The following is a 12,594-nucleotide window of genomic DNA, read 5'->3' as shown; positions in this document are numbered from 1 at the left end:
CTGCCTGCCCCCTTTCTTTCTTTCTCCCTGCCGTTCCCCAAGCCACTGCCGCTGCCATCGGGGAACAGGACCCACCAATGGATAACAGGCCCCAAAGCCGACGCCGACGCATGCTCTCCCTGACGTCAATTCTGCAATCGGAGAGGAAGTTCCGCCCAGCCAGGCAGCGATTGGCTGGCCCGAACTTCCTCTCCGACTGCAGAATTGACGTCGGGGAGAAGAAGACTTATCGGCTCGATAGATTAGATCGCCAAGACAAAGTGAGTCCTGGGTGATCGACTCACTTTGCCTTGGCGAGCTACTGGCGCCCCTGCCTCGGGCCCCCTGTCAGCTCCGGGCCCGGCGGCCCTGCGGCACACCAGGCAACATCTCGCGGCACACTAGTGTGCCGCGGAACAGCGGTTGAAAAACACTGCTCTAGACTGCAAAAGAGTGTTGGCTTACTACTTGCAGAAAACTCAGCCACTCTCCTCAACTTTTCATCTCCTTTGATCCTAGTAAGCTGGGATGTCCTGTATCTAAAAGAATGATTTCTACATGGTTGGCAGCTTAAATATCTTTCTGTTATGCTCAGGCTGCGCTCCAACTGACAGTCTAGTCACAGCCCTCAAAGTCCAAGCTATGGTAGCTTCAGTTGCTTTCCTATGCTCCACTCCTATTGATGAAATCTGTAAAGCTACTTCTTGGTCCTCAGTTCATACATTCACACCACACTACTGTCTGGAACCTTATTCCAGACGGGATGGTCACTTTGGCCAAGCAGTATTGCAAAATTTATTTTCCTAATGGCCAACACTCCCTCCATCCCTTTCTTTCTTTCTTTTTTTTTTTTTTCCAATTCTTTATTAATTTTATCATCTTACAACAAGTACACAATATTACATCATTAAAAATTTTGACATGGATGGGAGTATAGGAATGGACAAAAAGGGGAATGCTGCATGGGATGATATATGGACACAAAGGGTTAATGCATGGGAGAGTATATGAACACAGAGAAGATGGCTAGATATGAGTGAGAATAAGAAAGCAAAAAGATGCTGGATGGGGGCATAGGGATATAGAGGTGTGATACTAAACACACGGAGAGGGGATCTTTGAATAGTGAGATGATGAAGATAGGGAGATGGGCACAGGGGAAATACTAAAAGGGATTTATAGGAGACATAGATAAGAGAGATGCTGAACATGCACTTAAGACCAACATGATTTGAAGAATAAAATGATGAGACAACAAAAGATTGAAAAAATATTATTTTCTATTTTGTGATTAGAATATATCGGATTTGAAATATGTAATTTGGCTATTCTCTCCAAAATGGAGTCTCGGTACCGGAAGGTGCCTTGCAAAGGGTTTGAGAAGGCGCAGCTCTCTCACCAGTCCTTGGTAGTGGAGTCTACCCTTAAAATGTCTCACCGGTCCAAGGTCTATGCCGCTGTCCCGCCAGGGCAGGAGGGCAGGATAATGGATAAGTTCGGGAGGCGTCTCTATCAGAACTCCATGATGGCGAACTGAGTCCTGAATTATAACTTTACTTTTACTTCTTATCTCAAGTGGTGCATCAAGGCCCTGCCATCCTTCGAGGACGCTTTGCCTTCTGCGAGCTGTGCGGAGTTTCGCCGGCTTGTGGATACACTGTCGCAGCTTAGGCTGTACATGTTTCAGGCCTCCTATGATGCATTTGAACTGTTGTCTAGGGTCTCGGCCTTCGCGGTAGCAATGCGTCAGCTGGCGTGGCTCCACATTGTCGATATGGACCTGAACCTGCAGGACAGGTTGGTCAATCTCCCGTGCTTGGGAAACGAGTTGTTTGATGATTCCATCGAGGCTGGCCCGAAACACCTCTCCGAACACAAACGCTCCTTCTCTTCCTTGGTCCGGGCTAAGGCGAAACACGCCCCACCCAAGACCTACCAGCTGCCTCCCCGGCGGTATCCGCAGAAGTCCACGCCGGCGTTCTCTCGCCCTCCGCCTCGAAGCCCGCAGCAGCAGAAGGCTCCTCCTAAGCCCCATACCGCCGCTGCGCCTAAGCAGCAGCCGTCCTTTTGACTGCCTGGCGGGAGGGGGTTGGCCCCTTCCGCCTTGGGGGTTCCCCCTCTATCCATCGGGGAACGTCTCCGCGCCTTTTATCAGCGCTGGGCAGAGATCACTGCAGACTCTTGGGTCCTCTCCGTCATTCGGGATGGGTATTCCCTGAGCTTCCGGGCTTTACCTCCAGACAGACTCCCGGAGAGTCTCTTCTGACAGGACGCAGCTTCCTCTCTTTCTTTTGGAAGCACGGGCCCTACTTTGTCTGCGGGCTATGGAAGAGGTTCCCTCTTGCCAACGGGGCTCCGGAGTTTATTCTCGGTACTTCCTGTTTTCCAAGAAGACGGGAGACCTTTGTCCCGTCCTGGATCTGCGGAACATGAACAAGTTCTTGGTTCGGGAGCGGTTCCGCATGCTTTTGCTTCCCATTTTGTATCCCTTGATTGGCGAGGGGGACTGGTTGTGTTCACTGGACCTGAAGGAAGCTTACACTCACATCCCGATCCATCCGGCTTCTCGGAAGTTTCTCCGTTTTCAGGTGGGCACCCTCCACTTGCAGTATCGAGTCCTCCCGTTCGGGCTTGCTTTGTCTCCACGGGTCTTCACGAAGTGCCTCGTGATTACGGCGCCCTGCGGTCGCAGGGCCTTTAGGTTTTCCCGTACCTCGACGATTGGCTTATCAAAGCCCCGTCGAGGGAAGGGGTCATTTCAGCGACCCATCAGACTGTTATCTTCCTTCAGCGTCTGGGTTCAAGATCAACTTCCCCAAGTCTCAGTTGTGCCCCTCTCAGTCCCTGCAGTTTATCAGGGCTGTGCTCGACACGGTCCGCCTCCGGTCGTTTCTGCCGCTGCCTCGACAGGCTGTCCTCCTGCGGCTGAGTCAGCTGGTGTCTTAGCGGGCTTCGGTCTCGGCCAAGCAGATAATGATTCTCCTGGTACACATGGCCTCCACCGTTCATGTCACGCCGTTTGCCCGGTTGCATCTTTGGGTTCCTCAGTGGACCCTGATGTCTCAGTGGCGGCAGGATCGGGATCCCATTTCTCAACACATTGCGGTGACTCCCTCCTTGAGACGCTCGCTCCATTAGTGGGCTAGCTCTGCCAATCTGTCCAGAGGTTTGCTCTTTCTCGTACCCCTGCATTAGAAGGTTCTGACAACGGACTCCTCGGCGTACACTTGGGGTCGCACCTCGACGACCTGCGGACTCATGGTCCTTGGTCGAGTGCGGAACGTCACTGCCACATCAATCTGCTGGAGCTCTGGGCCATTTTCAATGCCGTGGTGGCTTTTCGTCATTTGCTGCAGGATTCCGTTGTCCTGGTGCGTACAGACAACCAGGTGGCGATGTATTATGTGAACAAGCAGGAAATCCCTTCGTCTTTGGCAGTGGGCATTACGCCACAACATCTTCCTTCGGGCAGTGTATATCCAGGGCGAGCGGAATTGTCTGGCGGACAAGTTGAACCACCTGCTTCAGCCGCACGAATGGTCGCTTCATTCTCAAACTCTGCGACAGGTCTTTGTTCGGTGGGGTACGCCACAGGTCGATCTGTTTGCTTCGCCCCTCAATCACAAGTTGCCTCGATTTTGATCGAGGATATACTCCCCGGATCGTCTCAAGGTGGATGCTTTCCTTCTTGATTGGACGAGCAGGTTCCTCTATGCGTTCCCTCCCTTTCCTCTGCTTCTCAGGACTCTGGTGCATCTCAAGTCAGTCTGCGCCACCATGATCTTGAGAGCTCCTCGGTGGCCCCGGCAAACGTGGTTCTCCCTGCTCCTTCAACTAAGTGTCAGGGAACCTCTGCTTCTTCCTGTTTTTCCTTCTCTGCTGTCTCAGAGTCGGGGTTCGCTGTTGCATCCCAATCTGCAGTCTCTACACTTAACAGCTTGGTTCCTCTCAACGTGCCTCCCTCCTTAGGCTTCTCCCAGTCGGTGCGGGATGTTCTCGAGGCCTCTAGGAAGATCTCCACTTGTCAATGTTATTCTCAAAAATGGACCAGATTTGCGGCGTGGTGTGCTGAGCACCGCATGGATCTGCCCTCGGCCTCCTTGTCTTCTGTGCTGGATTATCTGTTCCACTTGTCTCTGTCTGGCCTCAAATCAACATCTATTTGAGTCCACCTCAGTGCGATTGCTGCCTTTCATCAGCCGCTTGATGGGAAACATCTATCTGTCCATCCAGTGGTTTCCCGCTTTATGAAGGGCCTTTTCAATGTTCATCCTCCGCTCAAGCCCCTTCCGATGGTTTGGGATCTGAATGTTGTTCTGGCTCAACTGATGAAACCTCCATTTGAGCCCATTGATAAGACTCCTCTGAAGTTTCTCACTTGGAAGGTGGTGTTCTTAGTTGCTCTCACGTCTGCCTGCAGAGTCAGTGAGCTGCAAGCTCTGGTTGCGGATCCGCCTTTTACTGTATTTTATCATGACAAGGTGGTTCTTCGCACTCATCCTAAGTTCTTGCCTAAGGTGGTTTCGGATTTCCACCTCAACCAATCTATTGTTCTTCCGGTGTTTTTTCCGAAGCCCCACTCTCATCCTGGTGAAGTGGCGCTTCACATGCTTGACTGTAAGAGGGCGCTAGCCTTTTACCTGCGACGCACCGAGTCTCATCGGACGGCTCCTCAACTTTTCATCTCGTTTGATCCTAATCGGTTGGGCCGCCCTGTTTCCAAGCGCACCTTATCCAACTGGTTGGCTGCTTGTATTTCCTTTTGCTACGCTCAGGCTGGTCTCTCGCTGCAGGGTTGGGTCATAGAGTCCTAGCGATGGCACGGTGTCTGTCGCTTTCCTCAGGTCCACGCCTATTGAGGAGATATGCAGGGCTGCCACTTGGTCTTCGGTTCATACCTTCACCTCTCACTACTGGTTGATTACCTTTTCCAGGCGCGACGGCCAGCTTGGCCAGTCGGTTTTGCGTAATCTGTTTTCCTAAATTGCCAACTTTCCCTCCGTCCCTTTTTGGTTAGCTTGGAGGTCACCCACATGTAGAGAATATGCTGCCTGCTTGTCCTGGGATAAAGCACAGTTACTTACCGTAACAGGTGTTATCCAGGGACAGCAGGCAGATATTCTCGCAACCCTCCCACCTCCCCGAGGTTGGCTTCTTTGCTAGCTATCTGAACTGAAGACCACGAGGAGGGGATGTGCCCTCTAGTGGAGCAGGAAGGCACGCATGCGTGGGCAGCACTAGCAAACTTTGAGATCTTCAATCAAGTTTGCTTGAAAAGCTGTCCGCAACGCGGCTCCGTGGATTTGACCTGGTAGACCATAACATCCTACTGCAAATCTTGGACTCAATAGACATCTCAGATAAAGTATACTCATGGTTTGAAGGTTTCTTAAAATCCAGAACATAGAAAGTAAAATCAGACAAAGAAAAATCCAAACCTTGGTCCAACCCCTGCGGCGTTCCACAAGGGTCCCCACTGTCCCCTACTCTCTTCAACCTATATACGGCCTCTCTTGGCGTTTACCTGAACAAACAAGGCCTATCCTCTTATAGCTTTGCTGATGACATCACCATCCTCATTCCTTTCGACCAACCAATGCTCTTAATGTCAGACACACTACACAGAACTCTAACTACAGTTACGACTTGGATGGAAGACCACAAACTGAAACTCAACCTAGACAAAACTAAATTCATCCTCCTAGAAAATAACAAAATCCCAACCATAACCAACTTAGAAATCAACTCTATCAACTACCCTTTGCAAACCACCCTAAAACTTCTAGGTATGACTATTGACAGAGGCTGCACCATGCAACCACAAATTAACTAAACAATACAGAAATCTTTCGCAGTTATGAGAAACCTTAGACAAATCTGAAAATTCTTCAAAAAAACACAATTTCAGCTCCTAGTACAATCTCTAATACTAAGTATCCTAGACTATTGCAACATCCTCTACCTCCCCTGCCCTGCAATAATGATTAAACAACTACAGACAATTCAGAATACAGCTCTGAGACTCGTCTATTCATTGAAAAAACATGATCACATTACTGAGGCATTCATCAATTCTCATTGGCTTCCAATCCAGGAAAGAATACAATTTAAATTCTACTGTATACTATTTAAAACTATAAATGGAGACAGCCCAACCTACCTAAACGACCGCCTCATCCAAACCACCTCTACCAAGCATAGAAAAACACATACCCCATTCACTTACCCCCCAATCAAAGAAGTAAAACGGAAAAAACTATACAACGGACTATTGGCCACTCAGGCAGCGAAGATAGACAACCAAGTCTCCAACCTATTGACAACAACCCCAGACTACAAGATGTTCAGAAAGGAAATAAAAACTATACTCTTCAAGAAATCCCTTAATAAAGCTTAATACCAGATAAAGCTTAACCCCCCTCTTACCATCCCCTCCCTAACCCCAGATCCTACTTTTCCCTCTCTTGGAAACCTTCTCTGATCTAACGTTGTAACCCTTCTTCCATAACTCTTTTTGTAATCCGCTTTGAACCGAAAGGTAATGGCGGAATAGAAATCTGTAATGTAATGTAAAGTGCTGATGTCCTTTCATTTAAACCAGCCTATGGTTTTTGCTCACCTTAGGTTTCTTGAAGGAGTCAGAGGAACAGTGTAGATTACGTAAGATGGAGGGCATTGAAGGAGTATATTTTTGCTCTCCTTGGAGGCAGCCATAAAGGCCTGGCAGCATCCAAGACTACTATTACATGCTGGATCAAGGAGACAATTGCATCTGTGTATATTCTAAGTGGCTAGTCTATTTCGGAGAGGATTAAGGCGGATTCTACCAAGGGTCAAGCATGGTTCTGAGCTGAGCATTCTCTAATCTCTCCATTGAACTTATAGAGTGGCGGTCTTAAGAACATAAGAATTGCCATACTGGGACAGACCAAAGATCCACCAAAGTACAGCATCCTAATTCCAACAATGGTCAACCCAAATACCTAGCTAGATTCCAAGTAGTAAAACAGATTTTATGCTGCTTATCCTAGGAATAAGCAGTGGATTTCCCCAGGCCATCTCAATAATAGCCTATGGACTTCTCTTTTAGGAACTTATGCAAACCTTTTTTAAACCCTGCTAAGCTAACTGATTTCACCACATTCTTTGACAATGAATTCCTTGCATTCATTTTGTTCATCATTGCAGAGTAAATGTTCATGCCCAACAGGGTACTCTTATGTAGGGCTTTCTAGATATCTCCTAAAATGGTACTGCTTTGTTAGTTCATATCAGTTTTCTCTGTGCCGATCCGGAAGGAAACTAAGGAAGGAGAAATTAAATCTTAACCTTCTGATTTGCTTTCCTTATCCGAACAGACTATCCCTCAGCCTGCCCTATGGTTTTTTGTTTGTTTGATTTTTTTTTTTTTTTTTTTTGCTTAGTTCTCTTAGTGCATAATCTGTTTTTCTTGCTCGGGATCTGATCTGCGGGGAAAGGCTGGTGGTTCATATGAAATGTCAAATTTCCTTAAGGGTTACAAAACAAAAATTAGATTATAAATCAAACAGCCAGTACTTTGGCAGATGTACTAAGGACAGGTGGTGGAAGATGCACACTTTCTTTTTCTTTCTCTCCCTTGCTTTGAAAGGCTTATACTTATTCTGGCAGGGCTTGGGCAAGGTTGGCTCATTCAAGAATCTGAATTCTCATTCTCCACCTGCTGGTAGGCATTCACAATCTTATCAGTTTTCTCTGGGCCTGTCCAGAGGGACTAAAGCAAATAGCAGGTAAGATCTAATTTCCCCTTTATGGCGGTGCGAACAAGCGTTGTGTAAACTGGGCAATAATGATTTGCATCAGCAGTGAAAGCAAGCTTTATAAGTTTTTAATCAACTTTCCTGATTTCATAAGTGCAAGTAGTATTCTGATCTTATTTTGAAGACCCCTAATGCTGTTTAGGAATTGTTTGAAATGGTTAAGGAGTTTGAAGAGTAGGTTGGTTGAAAGGGAATGGGATAATTGTTGGCCAATGGAAGGTGCGTTTTGTGGGTAATATTTCTGCCCTGGGGTGGGGGGAATAGGAGAAAGATGGGAGATGGAGTGCAGCACGTTTAGGTGTATTGGGTATTAAGGAGAGTGAGAGTCAAGGGTATATTGTGGAATGTTTTGTGTGGTCTGAGCAGTTATCGTGAAAGAGTGTAGTTTACTGGTTAAAGCTACAAGGTTGTGGGTTCAAAATCCTGTGCTTCTTCCTGTGACCCTGAGCAAGTCATTTAATCTTCCACTGTCCCAGGTACATTAGATAGATTGTGAGCCGCCAGGACAGATAGGGAAAATGCTTGTCTACCCGATTTGTAACCTGTTCTGAGCTCCTTTAGGAGGACGGGCTAAAAAAAAATCAAATGAAGATTATTCTTCCCAATGTGCATCACTTTCCATTTATCCACATAAAATTTCATCTGCCATTTGGATGCCTAGTCTTCCAATTTCCTAAGGTCTCGCTGCAAATTTTCACAACCTGCATGCATTTTAACAACTTCAAACAGTTTCATGTCATCTGTAAATTTAATCACTTCACTTGTCATTCCATTTCCAGATAATTTCTAAATATGATAAATATCACCGTTCACAGTACAGATTTGTGCGGCACTCTACTATTTACCCTCTTCCATTGAGAAAAATGGCCATTTAACCCTACCCTCTGTTTTCTGTCTAATAGCAATTTCTTAATCCACAGTAAAACATTACCTCCTATCCCATGACACTCTTAATTTTCTCAAGAGCCTCATGAGGAACTTCACCAAAAGCTTTCTGAAAAATTTGATACACTACATCAGGGGTGCCCACACTTTTTAGACTCGCGAGCTACGTTTAAAATGACCAAGTCAAAATGATCTACCAACAATAAAATTTAAAAAAAACACAACGCACACTGTACGCATAGAATTGTTAATTATCATTCCTATTCCGGGGTTTTTTCAAAGAGGTCAAAGCAGATGACTCTATGCACTGTCACCTCAGTAACAACCATACAAAAATAGACAAAACCCACCCCCCTCCCTTTTTACTAAACCACAATAGCAGTTTTTAGCGCAGGGAGCTGCGCTGAATGCCCAGCGCTGCTCTGGACGCTCATAGGCTCCCTGCGCTAAAAACCACTATTGTGGTTTAGTAAAAGGGGACCATATTGTAAAATATAGACAGCAGATATAAATTCAGACACATTTTGATCACTAAATTTAAAATAAAATCATTTTTCCTACCTTGTCTGGTGATTTCATTAGTCTCTGGTTACACTTTCTTCTTCTGACTGTGCATCCAATCTTTCTTTCAGCCTGTATGCTTCCTCTCCTCCAAACCTCATTCCCTCCCCTAACTTTTTCTTCCTCTCTCCCTGCCCTTTCTTTCTTTCACTCTTCATGCCCCCTTTCTTTTTTTCCTGTTTCTCTTCTTTCCTTCTGTCTCCCTGCCTGCCCCCTTTCTTTCTTTCTCCCTGCCCTTTCTCACTGCCGCTGCCATCGGGGAACAGGACCCAAACGCCACCAACGGATAACAGGCCCCAAAGCCGACGCCGCCCCATGCTCTCTCTGCTTCGGGCCGATCAATCTTCCTTTCCCCGACGTCAATTCTGCCGTCTGAGAGGAAATTCCGCCCAGCCAGGCAGCGATTGGCTGGCCCGAACTTCCTCTCCGATGGCAGAATTGACGTCGGGGAGAGGAAGATTGATCAGCTCGATAGATCGCCAAGGCAAAGGGAGTCCTGGATGATCGACTCACTTTGCCTTGGCGAGCTACCAGTCGATCACGATCGACCTATTGGGCATCCCTGCACTACATCAACCGGCTCTCCTTTATCCACATGTTTGTTCATGCCTTCAAAGAAATGCAGCAAATTGGTGAGGCAAGAACTCTCTTGAGTGAGCCCATGCTGACTGTCTCATTAAACCATGTTTCTCTACATGTTCTGTAATTTTATTTTATTTCATAATGGTTTCAACTATTTTCCTAGCACTGAAGTCAGGCTGTGACCGGTCTGTAATTTCCTGGATCACCCCCAGAACCATCCTCCAGTTTTCAAGTACCTATAGATGATTTTAGCAGTAGGTTATAGATCACAAACAGTTCAGTTCTCTCAATACCCTGTGATATATACCATCCTTTCCAGGTGATTTATCACTCTTTAACTTGTCAATTTATCTTAGTACGTCTTCCAGGTTAATCAAGATTCCTTTCAGTTCTTCCATATCATTATCCTTGAAAAACATTTCTGGTTTAGGTAGATCTCTTACATCTTCTATAAAGACCGAAGCAAAGAATTCATTCAGTCTCTGCTATGGCTTTATCCTCTCTAAGTTTGTTTTTAAGAATTATTCCAAGATGCTTCCCTAAATACATTTTTTTACTGTTTTGATCAAGAAAGTCAAAAGAAATCCAAAATAAGAAAATTCATTGAAAATGTACTTGTTATGACTAGAATGTATTCTTTAGCACTCTCCAGACCAGTAGAGGTTAACTTTACGATTGGGTATATATCTAATCATGACCAGCAGGTGGAGACTGAAAACAAAACTTTGGGACAGTATATCCTAGCCCCTCCTCTCTATTTCCCTCAGTCTTCTTTCAGTCTCCAGCAGGTGTTGAGTGATCTGTACCCATCTCCCTTGGTAGGGCTGTTGGAATTTGTTTAGAGGTTTATTGTCCCTGTTTTTAGCCGGACGGAGCTTGGACGGACTCTGTTTGGGGGTTCGTCCGACCTCGGGGGTGTCAAACCCGGCGGGTCACGAGCGGGGTCCCTCCCCCCACTTCCTCCACCTCCCCATATTTTTTTAGAGGAGCCTCAGCAGTAAGCCTTGCCCCCTAAATCAAGCAAGGCATATTGCTTCGAGAGCCTGTGGAGTCTGTTCTGTAAAAAAAAAAAAAAAAAAAAATCCTGAGGTAGTGCTGGTCTGGAGGGTTGTATCCCTTTAAGAAAACTGTATTTTACTGTATTTTTTCAACTAACCGGCACTTTTTTACAGCTAGGTCGCGTATGGAGCAATGAGCACTTCTAAAGGGAAAAAGTGCTCATTGTGCTCCAGACGCGAGGCACTCGCGGCCGGCCTGTGCAAGCGGTGTTCAGGCCGGTGCGGTGGAGGAGCTCCGTCGGCAGCGGCTGCAGGCGCCCAGAGCTCCCCGCCGATGGTGCCTCGCGAGTCGGCAGGGAACGGTGGAGAAGCCCGGTCTTCTCCGTCCGCCCACGGAGGGATTCCCCGAGCCGCCGACGGTCGGGTTTTAGAGGATTCCCTCTCAGCTGATATTTTGACAGCTGATGCCGGCTTGCCTGTTTTAGCGGCTGAGACTATTCAGGTCTCTCAGCCGCTTCAGGCTGTGGAGGGAGCTGTTTTGGCGGGAAAGACGCCATCTTCTCTGTCTGGCCCCTCCATTTTGTCTTCCACCTCAGGTGACCTTCCCCCTGTTTTGTCTAAGCAGGGGCAGGTTTCTGCTGGGTCCCCTGCTGTGGCAGGGAGTCCCTTGGGACCCTCGGGGGGTTTTTCCCCTGATTTTTTCTTTTCATTATGCAAAGCCTATTTTCAGGCGGCTGGGGGTCCCGGTTGCGCCCAGGGGGTCTCGGGGGGTGGGGTTTCCTCCGCGCTCCCTGCGGCTTTGCCTCTCTCGTCTGACGTGACGTCCCCTCCGCCGCCTCTCTTGTCCAAGCGTCCGCGGGTGTCGTGGGACGAGGATTTGTGGTCGGAGGAACGTGTCGGTATGGAGGAGGACCTGGACCCTTCTGAGGAATTCCAGGACCCTCTGGAGGGGACGGAAGCTGGCGGCGGGTTGTCGGGTTTCCCGTTCTCCAGTGACGAGGCGTCCGTGGTGCGCCTTTTTCAGAGAGATGAGCTGCCTGACCTTATTCAACAGGTTTCTTCGGCTTTGCGTTTTGAGGACGCGCCGCCGGAGACTCCGCGTGTGGGGGACCCTCTGTTACGAGGGATCCGTTCCGTTTCCCGCTCTTTTCCTATGCATCAGGATATTCGGGATATTATTCTTGAGCAGTGGAAAACGCCGGAGACGCCGTTTCGGCTGGCGCGCAGCATGGCTCGCCTGTATCCCATTCCTGAAGGGGATCGGGCTACGTTAGCTTCGCCAGTCGTGGATGCGGTGGTCTCGGCTATTTCCAAGCGGCATACCGTGCCTGTTGAGGGCGGTTCTGCCTTGCGGGACTCTGAGGAGCGCAAATTGGAGAACATCCTTAAGCAAAATTTTCAAGTCTCTGCTTTTGGGGTCCAGGCGGCTATTTGTGGGGGACTGGTCGCTCGCGCCGTGTTTCGGTGGGCGGAGCGGGTCTTGGATCGAGAGTCTGACGACTGGTCTCTGGTGGATCAGGAGGTAGCAAAGATTGAGATGGCTGCCTCATTCCTCTCGGATGCTCTGTATGACTTGGTGCGGATCTCGGCTAAGTCCATGGCTTTTGGCATGGCCGCAAGGCGTGTGTTGTGGCTGCGCGCTTGGGCGGCGGATGCTGCGTCCAAAGCTAAGCTTACTAAATTTCCCTTTCGGGGGTCGTTTTTATTTGGAGAGGACTTGGATAAGTTAATTCAGACTCTGTCGGACTCGAAAGTTCCCCGTTTGCCGGAGGACCGTGCCCGCCCGGCGT

The 12,594-nt window shown here is 48.0% G+C and overlaps 1 protein-coding gene across 7 annotated transcripts in view; it reads left to right on the top strand.

Moving 5' to 3' along the window:
* Positions 1-12,594, top strand: part of HUWE1 (HECT, UBA and WWE domain containing E3 ubiquitin protein ligase 1) — a 779,197-nt gene that overhangs the window by 343,128 nt on the left and 423,475 nt on the right. The gene's annotated exons all lie outside the window — the stretch shown is intronic.

The sequence above is a fragment of the Geotrypetes seraphini genome, chromosome 1 (assembly GCF_902459505.1).
Source record: "Geotrypetes seraphini chromosome 1, aGeoSer1.1, whole genome shotgun sequence".
Classification (NCBI taxonomy): domain Eukaryota; kingdom Metazoa; phylum Chordata; class Amphibia; order Gymnophiona; family Dermophiidae; genus Geotrypetes; species Geotrypetes seraphini.
The sequence above is the reverse complement of the archived record's forward strand: the minus strand, read 5'-3'. Positions and strand labels throughout refer to the sequence as shown.